The following is a 15,082-nucleotide window of genomic DNA, read 5'->3' on the forward strand; positions in this document are numbered from 1 at the left end:
AGGGTAGGGTCTCCATGAGTTTGGGGTGCACCACCGTCCTGGCATGTGTATACATGCACTAACCTGGAAGCTCTCCAAACTCTTCCACTTAGAGTTTTTATGGAGACTCCATTACGTAGGTATTATTGATTAAAACATTGGCCTTTGGTGATTGAATCATCCTACAGTCCCCCATCTTTCTGAAGAGGAGGGTCAGGGAGTAGGGCTGACGATTCCAACCCTCTAATCATATGGTTTGGTTCCTCTGGAAACCAGCCCCCTGTTCTGAAGCTATTTAGGGGTCCATCAGAAGTCACCAAGAGGCCTTCTTCACATGAGTACAGATATCACTGGGGATGGCTTATTATAAATAACGAGATACCGCTCTCACCCTAGCATTCAGGAAATTCCAAGGGTTTTTTTTTTAGAAGCTCTGTGTCAAGAACCAGGGATGAAGACTAAAGATATATTTCTCACTGCCTCACATTATCACAGTGTCCTTCTCCATTACCTATCAATTCATCCTTTAAAAGCCCATTCAAACATTCATTCCTTCACGTGATCCCAACATTCCCAGGAAGGGCTCGTAACTCTGTTCTGTGGCACTTGGTCACCCCCCATTCCTGATATGGCTGAATAATGTGGCTGTCAGAGCTCAGGACCTTGGGTCAGCCAGCTCTGTGCTCTAATCCTTGTGGTGCCGCTTACAAGCTGGATGACTTGGTGAAAGTCACTTAACTTTCTGAAGCTTCATTGTTCCATAGTGGTAAACAATGCCAATAATGCCCAATTTGTGTGATGCTTAAGCAGGATTAAATGAGATAATGCTGGGGGATCCCTGGGTGGCTCAGCGGTTTAGCGCCTGCCTTTGAACCAGGGTGATCCTGGAGTCCTGGGATCGAGTCGCATGTCGGGCTCCCTGCATGGAGCCTGCTTCTCCCTCTGCCTGTGTCTCTGCCTCTCTGTGTGTGTGTGTGTCTTTCGTGAAAAAATAAAATCTTATAAATAAATAAATAAAATAATGCACAGAGCTGGAACATTGTAATTGCTTAAAACGTTACTAGCTAACTCACCCCCTAAAGCATAATATTGGGAAAGTATGCCCAATGTGGAATTTGAAAATCCAGTTCCCAGTTTTGTGCCCTTTGACTTTATAGTGCTGTGACCTGGCCATGGTAACTAAACTCGTAGTACTTTTATTACCTGGGCTACAAAGTGGGATGGATTATAGTACAAATAAATATTTGTGGGATAAGATGAGTAATATTTCTGTTAAGATATTCATAAATGAAGATTACTGGTAAAATATAAATAATGACTAAAATGATCACTTGAACAGAGGAATCAGGTTTTGTACATCTTTGCATTTTGTTCGTTAGATGAGCAAACATTAATTACATAAACAAACATGAATAATGGGGTGACTTATATATAAAAAGTCTTTGGTTGTTTGTTGATCGAATTAACTTTGATATCAATTCTCTATTGCTCAAATACAGACACTTTCCAGATTCTGTTGATAAAGGAAAAAAAACCCTTATCTTTATTATTTTCCCCTATAACCCAAAGCCACTTTCCTAATCAGGCTCGGGTCTTCTTTGAGAATAACTGTGAGTACCGCCTACTTGGCTGCCTTGCCTTCAGGCTTTAGCTCTATTAATCCATTCATTACAAGGATGTAGAAAAATCCTCCTTAAACACTCATTTGGCCATACCATTCCCTTGTTGAAGAACCTTCAATGGCTTGTTTTTTTCCTAGCAGAACAAAGCTAAACTTCTCCCCTGAATTTTAAAATCCTCCATCTGTTTCTGCTCTTCCTAGGCAATATTATTTTCCATTATTCCTTAACAAGCTTCCACTGCCCTGCCGAGACAGGTATATTTTTTTTGTCTCTAGTAAACTAGGCCCTGAAGATAAAAATTTGCATAAAATATTCAGTAGCATGTTCCTTATTTTTCTCTTACCTTCTATGCTTCTATGGATGCCATTTAAGTCTCCTGGAATGCCTTCTTCTCTCCCATCACTTACATAAATCTACCTAAACTCTATGAGCCAACAGATGGTTTTTTTTACTCCTCTATTAATCTTCCCCCTTTCTTAATATCATTACATAGTCTTTTAAAATAGTCTGAACTAGATGATTTGGTCACATGGTATGTGATTCAGAAGGTACCACGGGACATATAAAGTCTCCCTCCCTCAGTGATTACCCATTTCCTGGCTCCCAGAGATGTTATATGTATAAACCAAGATTATATATGGCCTTCCTCATCTCTTCTCCACCCCCCTTTTGAGTAAAAACAACAGGGAGTGTTGAAGCTGTCCCTAAAGAGGTCATATTCCACCAGAAATGAGAATGAAGTGATTGAGCACGTCTGGTGAAGATCTGGGGAAGAAATATCCCAGGTAAAGCAAAGCACAAAGGTGAAGTCCTTCACATGACAGCAAACTTGTCGGCTCCAGGAGCAACAGGGTGGCTAGGGTGGTCTGCTAAGGAGAGTGCGGATGAGGTCACAGGGCATGGGGAAGGAGAGGTATAGGGCTAAACCAAGTCAAGAGTGATCTAAACCAGGGTAAGGAGTTCAGAATTTATTCTCAACTTATTGAAAAATGCACTGCAGGATTTTGAACAGAGCATGCTATGAAATATTCAAATGACCGTTATGGGGTAGTCTATGGAGACTTGATAACAGACAAGTTCAGAAAAAAAAAAAAAAAACAGACAAGTTCAGAACAACCAGGAAAGATAGTGGTTTCAGCTGAAAGGAAGCTGTAAAAACACTTTATTAAATGGGTTTTGATATGGTAAATCAACTGAAATTCCAGAAGACTTAGAAATTAAGATATATATAGACATTACTATATATTGAAACCTAAGAGATACAGGCAAAGTGGAACTTGAGGAGACATTCATAATAATAAAAGCATCTGTTTAGAATGTTGAGAGCGAGCTGAACATTTAGCTAAGCAAGAGCTGGATAAAGTTGGGTAAAATAATGTAGGTGGGAAGGACAGAGAAAGCAATAAGCAGGAATTAAGCATAAAGAAGACTAAAAACTGGTTCTTCGAAAAGACAAGTGAGGAGAAAATTGGAAAGCTTGAAGAAGAAGAAGACACATTAATTCCTGTTACAGGTAATTTTTGTGTTGGACAACTCACAATTTTACCTTTTCTAGGATTGGCCTCCGACATACAGTGATTGATACTTGGTGGCCTCACCAATGGTTTATGGGCCTCTCCCAGTGGCTGCCTTTCATTGAGCGAGGACCAGAGAACTCACCTGAGCTGGGCCAATTATGGTTTTTCCCCTCTGGAAATTTAGCACTTAAAAATACAAGAGGATGGGGGCACCTGGCTCAGTTTGCGGAGCATGGAACTCTCCATCTTGGGGTTGTAAGTTTGAGCCCCATATTGGGCGTAGAGTTTATTTTTTTAAAAATTACAAAATCTTTAAAAAAATAAAATTTTGGGAGAGCCTGAACATTACGCTTTCCTCCTTTTTATTTTCACAATAGCCCCTTCCTTCCTTCCTTCCTTCCTTCCTTCCTTCCTTCCTTCCTTCCTTCCTTCCTTATCTTTCTTATCTTTCTTATCTTTCTTTTCTAGAGACCCAGAGAGAGGCCAAGGGAGAAGCAGGTTCCCTGAGGGGAGCCTGACTTGGGACTCAATCCCATGACCCCGGGATCACACCCTGAGCCAATGGCAGTCAACCACTGAGTTACCCAGGTGTCTTCATAGCCCTTTTCTTTTACAAAAAAGGCATACACTACCCTCAGAGTGAAGTGTGTCAATGTGTAAAAACCATCAAGGTGCCAAGCAAAGAGTTGTCAGCAATATTATTGTTGGTGTTGAGAAAGTGAATGCCTAATAATTGGGTAACAAATCCTCTTGCAAATCAGAGGATTACTTTTTATTGAATTAAACAAAATTTAAGGAGAAACTAATAGAATGTCCATTGATAAATCATTAAAAATAATATTTAAAGAAATATCACTAAGTAATTTTTGTCATATAACCAATAATGAGTTCAAAGAATTAACTTCATATATCAAACAAAACTCCTCCTAGGACCAGTTATTAATGTATATGAATAAGCTTTCTCAGTACTTCTATCTATGAAAATGAAAAAGGGGTTATATGAATGTTGAGCCCTATCTCATTTGGGTAATAATAACATCACTGAATTTACGAATTAATAAAAAATTTTAAAAAACGGAAAACCTTCAGTCTCATCCATTTCTCTAAGAAATCCATTTTCAGTTGAAATTTGCATTTTATGATTGATAATTGTCAAAAACTTGTGAATTTGCTATTTAAATCAATTGAGAGCAACTATTTCTGCAATTAAGTCCAAAAGAAAAAAACATTAAACACTTAGAAACTTATAGCCAAAGGAAATTAAACATTAAACTTATAAGCATAGTTTTCTTGTAAAAAATATTAAAGGCTAATAAAAGACTCTCTAGCATAAAAATATATATCACCTTGATATAAAGTTTTATGGGGTTTAGTGAAACAGCAAAAGAACAAAAAAGGGAATAATGTAAAATTTTTTACTTATAAAAGCTTTAAAAAATGGATTGTGGCAGTGTCAAATCATGATGGTGTTTAGATTCCACTGGATACATTTTACATTGATAGAACAATTTCATTTTTAAAGTTCTTTATTTATATATCTACAATTATCTTCTTGCAATGACTTGAGTTTACAATGCAAAATCTTAATTTTCAATTTAAAAATTTCTCACAAAAATCAATGTTTACACCTGAAACTAATGTTATATGTCAACACTATCTCATAAGAAAGTTCCTACAGAGCTATGCAAACAAATTGTTTGATGACCTCTATTTCAGAGAGAAGACCTGCTTCTGGAAGCTGTGCTACAGAGATTTGGGGAAAGCCTCTGACTCTCACAAAGTGAGTTACATGTGAATGAAACGAGCCTTAACAAATGCCAGGTTTTTATACTGTGCAGGTAAGGACCAGTAGTCATTGAGTTTGAACCCTCAGGAGGCTACTTCCTGTAAGATATTGGACAAGTAATATACTTATTTATTCCTCAATTTATTTACTGACAAGTGAGAAAAATATGGTGCCTGTCTCAAAAGTTGTAGGAATTAAGACAGTAAGAATCTGAAATATCAGTCGTTAGTATAATGAAGAAGTGGGCTCTAATTAAAGATATAGAAAAGACTAGGGATCCCTGGGTGGCGCAGCGGTTTGGCGCCTGCCTTTGGCCCAGGGCACGATCCTGGAGACCCAGGATCGAGTCCCACATCAGGCTCCCGGTGCATGGAGCCTGCCTGTGTTCTGCCTCTCTCTCTCTCTGTGACTATCATAAATAAATAAAAATTAAAAAAAAAAGAAAAGACTATTAGAATATTTTAAACAAGTGATTGACAAAGTAATTGTGAAAAACTGAATTGGATTTGTCTTTAAGAAAATATAAATTGCTAATGTCTACTTAGCAAAAGTAGGAAGCCTGAACAGATCAACAATTATACAAGAAACGGCTACCTAAGAAGATGTTGGGATTTGATAATTTGATGAACAAATTCTTCTAACTTGTATAAGATATCTAGGCTTTTAAAAACTTGCTCTAAAAACAGGACAAAGAGGGGCTAGTGGTTCATTTGGTGGAATGGTAACTCTTGATCTTGGGGTTGTGAATTTGAGCCCCACCCTGGAAATGGAGATCACTTAAAAATAAAATTTAAAAAGATCTAGAAAAAGAAAAATAAAAACAGGACAAAGTGGAAATAACCATATTGATACCAGCATGATCCTGACAGCAAAACCTGTCACACAAAGCACTCACGTACACATGCACACAAACACAACAAATCCCACTTATAAAATATGATTTAAAAATCAAAGTTTACTCTAGGAATACAACCATACTGACATATTAGAGAAACTATTGCTCTCATTGGACTGAGGGAAAAAAAACCCAAATACTTATATTGAGAATTGCTGTTGTGACAAATAGTGATATATAGGATATTCCTGGATAGGAAAGCTCGATATGTACAGATATCTGTTTTCCTTAAGTTAATCCTAAATAGAGTGTAATTCAAATAAAATTTAAATAAAATCATGATTTCAAATTTTATCTGAATTAACTTAATCAATGTGTGCAAAGAAATGAGCATATTCAGACACTCTTGGATGTGTCGTTTGCTACAATATTTTGAGGGGGCTAACATGGGATTATGTATCTAGATGAATAATATGCTTAGTCTTTGAGCAGTGAGGTAGATATTAATTGATTGGTGTGCATATTAGTAAGGGAAGCAAGCAAGTTGAAAACCATGTTTAATGTCATCTCACTTTGCTAAAGATCCATATTTTATATATTTAGAAGTATTTGGATGTACAAAGGAAAATATCTCAAAAAATACATATCTAAAGTTAACTCATGAGGCGTTGGGAACTCTCTACTACTTATTGCATACAATTCTGTAACATTAGCTCTATTTTTGTTTTTTTTTTTTCTCTTTCTGGTTTATGACAAAATACATATCTATCTAACTTACTGCTGAAATGGTTTCATCGTGTAGAACTAAGAACAGAGTATACTCTGAGTTTAAGTATTAAAATTCTCCTCGTTTCTTTGGTTAAATACCTAGTAGTGGAATTGATTGTATGGTAATTGCATTTTCCATTTTTTTGAGGAATTCCCAGCCTGTTTCCCACAACGGCTATACCGATTAACATTCCCACCCATAAGTCAGATGGAGAAAGAGAAATAGCGTATAATTTCGCTCACATGTGGAATCTAAAAAAGCCAAATGAGTAAAGAAACAAGCAGAAAGCAGAATCAGAGATAAATACAGAGAACACACTGATTGTTGCCAGCGGAGAGGGTGGTGGGTGAGAGAGAAAATGGGTGAAGGGGAGTGGGAGGTACGGGCTTCCAGTTATGGGATGAATCAGTCACGGAAATAAAAGGTGCAACATGAGGAATATAGTCAGCGACAGCCTTCGTATGGTGACAGGTGCGGCCACACTCGTGGTGAGCACAGCGTCACGAATACACTTGTCAAATCACCGTGTTGCACACCTGAAGTCAATGTAACATTGTGTGTCAACTATACTCATCTAGTAAGAAAAACAGTCTCCTTGTTTCAAGAATATTTGTTAAAGTCACACTTGTGCAAAACTGTGATGTCAGCCATTTATCCTTGGGATATTCCCACCTTCGTCATTCCCTTTGTTGCTCTGCCTTCCAGTCCTAGCATGAAATGCTCCGTTCCCACCCAGAAGCATTGTCCTCCCCGTTGTTCCCCAATTTTCCCCCCTAACTATTCCTGCTTCCCAACACGGCTGCAGATGTGGACTCACCTTCTGTCAAATGGCTCACTCTCTCATCTCTCATCAATCTAGCACCTTTTTTTTTATCTATACAGTTTTCACATGGATGTGATAAACACATTTCTTTTAACAGCTTTACATATTATCTTTCCCAGGAGGTCTAAATTGGAACAGAGAATTTTTTTTTTTTGAACAGAGAATTTAACTGCAAACCTTTCCATAGAAATAATCCAAATTTAAAAAAAAAAAAAAAAAGATCTCTGTAAACCAAAGGACTTGGGAAAATAGCTGAAAGCACGCCAGCAAATACTAAATTTCTCTGAAGCCCGGTGGTTTATCTCAATAATTTAAGCATTGCTGAGTTCTACTTCATCAGATGTTTATTTTAATATGAAATTATAGCTTCAAATATGAAATAAAATGAATCGTTTACTCCACAGAATCTTTAATAAAGCTGATTCTCCATCTCCAAGATGTGTTCTGTTAATGCCATCACTTCTCATGCTTCCTTGCACACTGCCTCCCCAAAGCACCCTATTTACACTTCACTTTCATGCGCATTCATGTTTGTGTGTGTGTGTGTGTAAGGAGGATATTATTTTGTATTACTATTTGGCAAGGAAAGATCACCTTCCCAATGTTTCTGAGGAGCCTGCAATGCTTGCGTGTAGCAGTTATATGTAAAAAAAAGCAAAATGTGTGCATAAGCTCCTTCCTAGGATTCTGTGCACTTTTCAAAGCTGAATTTCAAAGAGGACATTTTGGTGTCATAGGAAATTAGCCACTGGAAGGAATTGATGCAGGTTTTAAAAGAAATGGAAGTTCCGAGAGAGTGCTAATGCTCTGCTAGAATGAGCATCAGCAGGCAGGGAAATCAGTCATACAAAATGAAATTATGTTTGCACCTATTAAAGATCACCTTCTTGCTAAATAAATGAAAATTTTTATGATAGACATATTGCTTGTAATTGAAAGTCCTTGATTGCGGGGGCATTTAATGACAGCAGAAACTTGAGGAGACCTGTTTGAGTGAATTCTTTCCATAAAAACATTGAACACACAGAGTAAAGAAAGGGTATTTTACTCTCTTCCAAATGTGGAAAGTCACAGAGATAAAAGGGAGAAGATAAATCTTTTAGCACTACATCATCTTAGAGAGGACGGTCGTGTTTTGGTTAATATAAATACAATTCTTTCAAAGCATTCTTTTAAATAATTCAGTGTGCCGGACCTAAATAATTTACAGGTACGAGTTCGATAACAGATGTTTACTGGGGAGCCGTGTGTGTGACGCACAACAGGGATAGCTTTCTTGATAAAGGTGACGGGCCCCACCGCGGGGGCGAAGTCAGAGGATGTAAGAGGAAATCAGAAGGAAAATCCACTTTGAACAAAACCGAGAGCCTTGGATGAGGCTCAAACAGAAATATTTATCTGCTGAACTGGTGCATGGGGAGCTTGTGGTGCTGGCCACGAAGGTGTCACAGGGCAGGAGGTTGAGTTTTCAGGGAAACATGAGGGCGAAGCAAGAAAGGGATGGGGCCATAGGCATCACCCCAAGGCGTCAGCTGGGCTGACGGCTGATGGCGGTGATGGTGACAGTGACGGTGATGGTGACAGTGATGTGATGGTGGTGGTGACCATGATAGTGATGGTGGCAGTGATGGTGACGGTAATGATGATGATGATGTGATGTGACAGTGACGGTGATGGTGCTGATGATGGTGATGGTGACAATGAGGGTGATAGTGATGGTGCTGATTCATGATGGTGACCATGAAGGTGCCAATGATGATGATGATGGTGCCGATGATGGTGATGGTGATGGTAATGGTGCCAGCGCTGGTGCCAGTGATGGTGATGGTGCCAGTAATGGTGATGGTGCTGATGATGGTGACGATGAAGGTGACAGTGATGGTGCCAATGATGGGCCAATGATGGTTATGGTGCTGGTATCAGTGATGGCAATGGTGACAATGATGGCGATGGTGATGGTGATGGTGCTGATGATGGTGATGGTAACTGTGGTTGGTGATGGTGACAGTGATGGTGCCAGTGATGGTGATGGTGACAGGGATGGTGCCGGTGATGGTGATGGTGCCAATAATGGTGATGATGGTGACAGTGCCGATGATGGTGCCGATGATGGTGATGGTGATGGTGGCAATGATTTTGCTGATGATGGTGATGCTGACAATGAAGGTGCCGATGATGGTGCCAATGATGGTGATGGTGCCGGTAGCAGTGATGGCAATGGTGACAGTGATGGCAATGGTGGCAGTGATGATGGTGCCGATGATGGTGATGGTGATGGTTACAGTGGTGGTGACAGTGCCAGTGATGGTGATGGTGACAGTGATGTGACGGTGATGGTGCCGATGATGGTGCTGATGATGGTGATGGTGACAGTGTTGATGGTGCCGATGATGGTGATGGTGACGGTGACAGTGACGGCAACGGTGATGGCGACAGGGCCACAGTCCCTGGTGCCACCTGCACTCCTCTTGTCCTTCGAGGTGCAGCCGCCTGAATCAAACTGGCCAACTCATCCCCACTTTGAGCCTCTTCCCGGTCCTCGTGCCCTCGTGCCCATGGTTGCCTGAGTCCCTGTGTCACCGTGGCCCCTGCCCCAGGGTGGAGGGCGCACGTGTGGAGTTTGCAGAGCCATGTGTGGGCCGAGCAGTGCAGGGCTTCCTCACCGGCTGGATCTTTCCTCCCACAATGTCTCTTCACCAAGAAGGTCTCCTGGCCACCAGGTGCCCCTTCCACCAGGTGCCCTTCTATCCGCCAAGGGCTCCTCTGGTCCGGTGGCCCGGCTTCACATGAGGCAGGTCACCTATGACCTCTCAGGTCACTCCACTTGGCCACCAGTGACAGGTGCCTGAGGCAGACTGTCCCCCCTCTTCTGCAGGCCTGCTGACCTTGAGGTTGCTGAAGGTGACCTTCTGTAGCACACCCCAGGGCAGATGGAAGGGGTCTCGGGCTTTCCCTCCCGGACCCTGGGTTCTGGGCTCTGGGGTGGCACTTCCGTGGGTGCATCGTCCTCAGGGCAGTGCGGGCTCCGTGTCCAGGCAAGTGTTTTACTTCCCCTGTGGCCAGTTCTCTTTTTGCTCCTTCAAGCAAAGGGTCAGCCTTTCCTATGTATCCCTTCCTGATCCCCAGGCCCACCCTGAGTGATGGGAGTGCTGTGTGGCTATTGGAAAAATCTTCCTATAGGATGTTAGTAGAATAGTAATTTGATGAGTCTAAAGACGCTGATGGTAAGCGACTTGGGTATTTTGACTTGTTTTCTAACGTTTGCTGCTGCATTCTTCCCCACATTTTTGGAGCTTTCTGGTTTTACATGAATTTGGTTCCTCCAGGCCAACACTAGGGGGCCGCCCTTCCTTATTTTGAGGTTTTCGTTACTGCCTGGAACCCACCGACGGCTGTATCTCTGAAAAAAGGAAGCACTTTCCTCAAGGAAAGCAAAGGTCTTCTGGCTCGAAGAGGCTTAGGAATTTTGCTTTGTGTCCTTGCTCTGCATGGAGTCCAGACCTGGAATGGAGTTTTATGAACGGGAGGGTGCCGTTGAGGTGTTCTTCGGCCAAAAATATTTTGAAAATAAGAATTAACTCAGTTGATTTGAAGTAGGACCCTATAGATGATAAGCAATTTAGGTCTAATATACATGAGGTTTTACTTGGAACCATTACATTTAAACATGAGTTCTGAATTTAATAATTTACTTAAAACTATGACCATAATTTTGCTTAATAAATTATCTTTGTAAACCTTAATGGAAAATGGGAGGCACTAGGTAAGTAATGATTATGCATCTCCCAACTATAGATTTCTAAAGATTACCAAAGAATGACATTGTAGATAGAAGTATATGCTGAACCATATCATGTTGCTTGTCCACACTTCCTTTGATCGGTTCCTGTGCGTGTCCAACTGAAAGAATATTTCCATCTATAATGATGCAAAGATTGTGTAGAGTTGCCATCGTAGATTTGCTCCACAGTTCAGTTTTGAATAGAAGTCTCATAGTTTTATTAGGAAGCTCGTATCTCTCAGTACCTGTCTCTTCTCAGTTGGAATATTTCAAACATAACGTTGACTCTAGGAAAGACTTAGAATCAGGGAGAGTGCTGCTGCTTCTAAGAATTTTATTTCACAGCCTTAAATTCTTTTTTTCTTTTCTTTTCGACTGTTTTTCCCACTGCAAGGTCATGAAAACCTAAAAGTATACTGATATGCCTTTCCCATTTAAGGTCTGTGTTATTGTTTGTGTGTGTGTGTGTGATCTAAGTAGGCATCCACTTTCACTTTGCTTCCACATGGACACTCATTGTCCCAGCACCATTGCTGAAATGTTCTTTCCTCACTGATGTATAGTGCTACCTTTGTCATAAGTCAAGTATCTTTGTATGTGCAGATGTGATCCTAAATCTCTCCATTGGTTTCATTTATCAATGATGGTTTATTTTGTGTCGACTGAACTGGGCTATGCGGTGCCCAGATATTTGGTCATAATAGTATTCTCGGTGTTTCCATGACGTATTTTTGAAGGTGATTACCATTTAAATAGATTGGGTAAAGCAGATCATCCTCCCTAACACGTGTGGATTATTTCATCCAATTAGCCAAAAAGGCTAAACCCTCCCATGAAGTTTTTTTCTGTATTGAAATCTAATAAAGAATGGATTTTGAGTGAAAAAAATATATATGGTTACCTCTGCCTGCTTCTCCCTGGTTGTGAGCAGCTCCCAGTGATCTTTCATGTAAGACAGCTAAGTAACAAAGACAATACTCTCCATTATTAAATGCATACTATGTGCTAGGCATTAAGTCTTCACATGGTGATGTTGTTGGTGAAGTGGAGGCTCCGTGGTTTAAGAGTGCTGGTGGTGGGCTCTGCACCAAGGCACAGAGCACACCCCTGGGCTCTAGACTATGCCAAGTTTGCCAGCTGACCACACAACTGTTACCAGTCACACATGTAGAAACACCCAAAGAGCCCATGTTGACACATTAGGAGGCAAATATAAGATAACCCGTGACCCTCGGAAGATAGTGATGTCATTTCAAAGGAATTATTTCGGGCATTTTGGATTTAGTGGTGGGATGAGAGGGGCAGCTAGCCATTGAGAACAGTTGGGATCACACAATACCCTAAGTTTCTTCCCCATCAGCTTAGAAGACAGAGTGTGGTTCAGGTGTTGGCAAGGCCAATAGCCTCCATGGCAAAACCGGGCAAAACGTTCTGCTGATGGTTTGCAGCAATGGTGCCGTACGTTGCACAGAAAGAACGGAGTGGTTAAATGGAGATTTAAATGATATTTTGTTGATTCTTTAGCTATTTTTCCCCTCTGTGTAGGTTTTCCCAAATCTAGAAGAAGAACAAATTTCTCCTTCCTCTGTGCTTCTATAGCAATTTGTGTGTATATATATTTATTATAATTTTTCTCATTGCTTCATAATTATGCTTTTAGTTTCCTAGTTCTGCATCTAGTCTAGCTCACTGAAGCTGAGACTATGCCTTGCTCTTTATAAATTCCTGATGTGTATCATCACGTCAGAAGTATGAGAAACTCACAACAATGGGTGGGAAGCAATGTGAACACTCCATTTTCCAAGGATTCTGCTATGTTTTGCAACACGAGACCAAAACATTGCTGAGCACTAGAGAGGTGACTTGGGGCTGGGGTGCCTGGGAGGGTACAAGTGCAGCAGGCTAAACATAATTGGAAGAGAGACAGGAGAGAGAACAAGCCAAATTAAGATTTCAGAGAGGGGAGGGAAGCAGTGAGGCTCGCTCTACTCCTGGACCAAGGTAGCTGCCCTGTGTTAATTTCTAGATGGCCGTCTCCATGTTGTACTTGAAAGGTTAGAATCATTTTTTGCCAAATTGAGTCTGATATAAATGATTAAATTTTCCTCACTTCATTTTCAGAGTTGACTGAAACTCACTTTGGGGCTGAGGAAGCATTGCTTTGCAATCTGATGCCAGTTGAGGGATCTCGGTCACAGCATCCACACGTGCTGCGTCTGTTCTTCTGTGCCCATCTACCCATGAAATCAGCTAGTTTCCCATGTTTGCCACAAAATTTCCCTTCACACTCAGTATTTTTCAGTTTAGAAACTCTCTTTAGACTGATGAGGACATCTAGAACGGTCACGCGCCCTCTCTATATTGGCTCGAACCCATTCCCCCTCTCTCCTCTTTTCTCTGTCGAAAGCCCTGTCTCCGCTAATATGGCCTTGGCACCAGCAGATGGAGCTAAGACAAAAAATGAACTGGGAAGATCTTACTTGGCAAATGCTTCCCTGAGCTGCCACTGAACTCCCTGGGACTTGACGAGGTTTCAAACTACCTTTTTCTTATGAAGCACTTTTTGGGGTTCCTCACAGACGCCCCTCTTTCTCCTTCTTTTTGTGAGGATCTCACATTTACAGTTTCCTTGTGAGGGAGAGTTCCTTGCTCACCTTTATATTCAGACAGGCATCACTCTGTAAATGGTTTCTTTAAAGGCACCCTCTGTTCTTGATATGAAGACAAAAGAATCCCCAATTTTCTTTCTCTTGGGGTGGGGAACAGCTCAGCAAACCAACTCTCTAAAAATCCGCCACTAAGTTTCTCCAGTCCTTTTATACACTCAGTACGAGTGAGGAATTGAAGACCCCTAGAACCAGTTCCTCTCAGCATTTTCTGCAAATCTCACTTTGGGGAGGTAGTCTTGCACCTGACTTGGTTAGGTGGTTTCAGGGCTTTGGCAAAAAATAGAGACTAAAACATTTCAATTAACATCCTGTTAATCAAGTTAAGGCTTGTGCTAATATGTTGAAAAGGGCCTAAACCTCCACATGATGGAAATGCTTGCCCAGTGTTACTATCCAGCAAATGGAACAATCTACTTATTTTATTGTGGTAAAATATATATAAAATAAAATGTATCATTCTAACCATTTTTAAGTGTAAAATTCAGTGGCATTAAGTATTTTCACATTGCTGGGCATTGAATATACTTCAGATCAAGGTCTTTCTTTTCCCAGGGTGTGTGCATATTCTGTGACTTTGGAGATTTTTGTTCTGTGTTTATGGCCCTTTAGGCTTCATGAGAGGTTCAGGAGGCTCTTCAAATACCTCTTCTTCTTTCCCCAATCCTTCTCTTATACTCGAGCATCTCCTCTATGTTTAATGGATTTTCTTGTATAAATATTTCACTTTTAAGTTCTATTCAAAATCTGCATTCATTCAAAAATATTTATTGAGTGCCAATACTGTTGTAGGCACTCTCATAATGAGTGTGAGAGACAGAAACATGTGACCTCCCAGAATTTCATTCTATCAAACTTCTTGTGCAAATGCTTTGACTCAACAATTTTACTTCTAGAAATGTATCCCATAGGAAAGTTTGAACAAGTGCACCAAGGTTTCTGTAAAATGATGTTCCGTGTAGTAGTATTAGTTCTGTGAAAAATTAGAAACAAGCTAAAAGTTCATCAATGTAGAACTGGTTGTATAAGTTATGGCATTCCTTGTGCAAAAGGCTCCTGTCGCTATTAAAAATAACAATATAGGTTTGAGTCTGTATGTTTAGGTATAAAAGATGATTTATCAATGGATAGACTCATCTGCATAGGAGAAATTCTAGCAGCATACACATAAAAATGGTTTCCTCTGGAAGTGGAATTATGATGGCCCGTCCTTGCTTTGTGTACTTCCGTGACATGCCAATATGTTTTCTAAAGGGTATATTTTGTTTGTATCATCAGAGTTTTAGAAAGATGCAACCTTATTA

At 40.5% G+C, this 15,082-nt stretch overlaps 1 long non-coding RNA gene across 2 annotated transcripts in view; it reads left to right on the forward strand.

The window, feature by feature from the left end:
* Positions 1-15,082, forward strand: part of LOC140618802 (uncharacterized) — a 127,213-nt gene that overhangs the window by 84,477 nt on the left and 27,654 nt on the right. The window contains exon 5 of one of the 2 annotated variants that reach the window (XR_012018868.1): positions 4,835-4,956. This is a non-coding gene — a long non-coding RNA (uncharacterized lncRNA). The remainder of the gene's footprint in view (positions 1-4,834; positions 4,957-15,082) is intronic. The other variant, XR_012018873.1, reaches the window with a different exon arrangement.

The sequence above is a fragment of the Canis lupus genome, chromosome 1 (genome assembly GCF_048164855.1).
Source record: "Canis lupus baileyi chromosome 1, mCanLup2.hap1, whole genome shotgun sequence".
Lineage (NCBI taxonomy): Eukaryota > Metazoa > Chordata > Mammalia > Carnivora > Canidae > Canis > Canis lupus.